The 2,358-nt window shown below is 47.3% G+C and overlaps 1 pseudogene; it reads left to right on the top strand.

Moving 5' to 3' along the window:
• The first annotated feature begins 905 nt into the window (after positions 1-905).
• LOC144123883 (uncharacterized) lies at positions 906-2,109 on the top strand (annotated as a pseudogene).
• The last annotated feature ends 249 nt before the right edge of the window (positions 2,110-2,358 follow it).

Genomic DNA, 2,358 nt, shown 5'->3' with positions numbered 1-2,358 from the left:
TTTTGCCGCCGAGCGGTGCAACATTAGACTATCGTACTCACGGCATTTCATTGAAAGCTACTCTGATGTCGGCCCTAGTGGAACGCTCCTCTCTGGGAGCGCTTTCTGTGTCGAAAGACATAGTTGCGCCGGCGACGTTCGCTGGATTCGTGCCGGTTGTTTCGTCTAAAATGTTGTGTGACACCTTCGACGCCGTGGTGAAACCCACTGCACTTACGTGCGCTAAGAAGAATGCCCTCGTGCCCCGTTGCATAACCCCGTGCTGTGGGCAGTGATCTAATCCGAAGAGCATGCCGTATTGCCTCGCGGCATGAAATTTGTCTATTTCGAGGAAGGCTTGTCTGTTTCAGTTGTGGCGCTCGGTGCCTGCGCTTTTGAAGAGCCAGGATACCCCGGTTAATACTCCAAAGTTCAGGGCTATGGTTAATAAGTCTCTTTCCACAAACGAGCGCCCTATTTTGATGGAACTTCTTTTGAAGCGTGCCACTGTGTTTTATTTCTCCAGAGACAAACCAGCACCCTTCCACGTTCTCGCATTAATCATATAGCCGATACTGGTTCCGCACCTCTGATACGACAGAAACCTTACCGCGTATCCCCAACCGAATGTGAGCTAATAGAGCAACAAGTTCGTGACATGTTAAACCGAGTAGTTATCGAGGAGTCTTCAAGCCCTAGGGCGGCTCCAGTCATCCTCGTGAAAAAAAAAAGATAATACGTGGCGATTCTGTGTCGACTATCGTCGCCTAAATGCCATCACAAAGAAAAAAAGATGTGCATACGTTCCCGTGCATAGACGATGCCATCGACTGTCTTCATTCCGCCTCATGCTTTTCCTCGGTTGATTTGAGATCAGGGTACTGGCAAATATCTATACAGCCGAACGATGCGGCAGCACTACCGAGATGCAGGAAACAAACCCGTTCCTTTTTGTGATTCAGGTTTCCCTTGGTTTGCTGCTGGTGTCATCGGGACCCTCTTCAGCGCCGATCGCTTCCTCGGATCTGTTCCGGCCGCCTGGAATCTGGGAACATGACTTGTGTCTTCACCGAGGTCCAGACGGCGACTGCGTCAACTACATACCGAACAGCGCCGCACTATCAGCAACGGCAACATCAGGGACGACGACCGTGACATCAGGGGACTGGTATATAAGCCAGAGCTTCAGCAGAGAATCCTTCAGTGGGTGCGGCAGCACTACCGAGATGCCGGAAACAAACCCGTTCCTTTTTGTGATTCAGGTGAGAAAACGCTTCGGCAAAACTTTCCGTAGCAACAACCTTTGTTTGATTTTGCTGCCGTGCCCACTGCCGCTGTTTCAATGGTTATGTAACATGTTGGTGTCTTTACGATCACTGTTGTTACTGGCGGGGGACGTCGAGACTAATCCCGGGCCCACAGGCGAAACAATTCAACAGCAGCTGAAAGCGCTCGCGAAAGACATTCAGGAGATAAACAAGAGAAAACGGTGACCAACCAAAAACTAGGTTCAATAGATAAAAACTAGAAAAAATCGGTAAGATTGAAAAACAGGTCATGGAATGCGTGGAACGAGTTGCTAAACTCGAAAAAATGGTTGTATCCTTGACGAAAACTGTTGATGACCTTGATAACAGAAGCCGCAGGTCTAATCTCATTATATATGGTATTCAAGAACAAGAAAATGAGACCCCCCAAACCTTGCAGGACACTGTGGAGAAAATTTTTGAAGAAAAGTTAGAAATCAAAACAGCAGGCTTTGAAAGGATTCATCGTCTCGGACGAAAGGAAGCATCTGACGATTCTAACCATAGGCCTGTTATCTTGAAATTATTTGACTACCGAGACAAAACTAACATACTGGGTAACTGCACTAAGCTGAGACACACTGGGTATTCAATTGGGGAAGACTTTTCCCGAGCTGTGCGAGAAGTTAGAAAGAAACTCTGGGAGCGAACAAAAGTTAATCGTGATCAAACAGATAAGGTGTACCTTAAATACGATAAAATAAAAATAAACAAGCGTTTGTACACATGGGACGAATAAAAACGAGACATTATTGAAATTCCAAAAAACGTAAGCCAGGACGACGCTCCAACCCGAGCAACTCGAACCCGCCGACGCCCCTAACTATTATCAATGTTAATGCGCGTAGCCTCGTAAACAAAGCTGAACAGCTAGAGGCAATCTTGATTGCTCTAAACCCTGATATTGTTTGCATCACGGAAACGTGGCTGCACGCAGATATCAAGAGCCATGAAGTTGCTCCTCCTGGCTACACCATGGTTCGAAAAGATAGAAAAACTAGAGGTGGGGGAGTGGCTATGCTTCTGAGGCAAGGCATACGCTATTCACTAATGCCAGACGTTCCAGGCGTTG

This window comes from Amblyomma americanum, chromosome 3 (assembly GCF_052857255.1).
Source record: "Amblyomma americanum isolate KBUSLIRL-KWMA chromosome 3, ASM5285725v1, whole genome shotgun sequence".
Taxonomy (NCBI): domain Eukaryota; kingdom Metazoa; phylum Arthropoda; class Arachnida; order Ixodida; family Ixodidae; genus Amblyomma; species Amblyomma americanum.
Note: the sequence above shows the minus strand (reverse complement) of the source record. Positions and strands in the feature narration are given on the sequence as shown.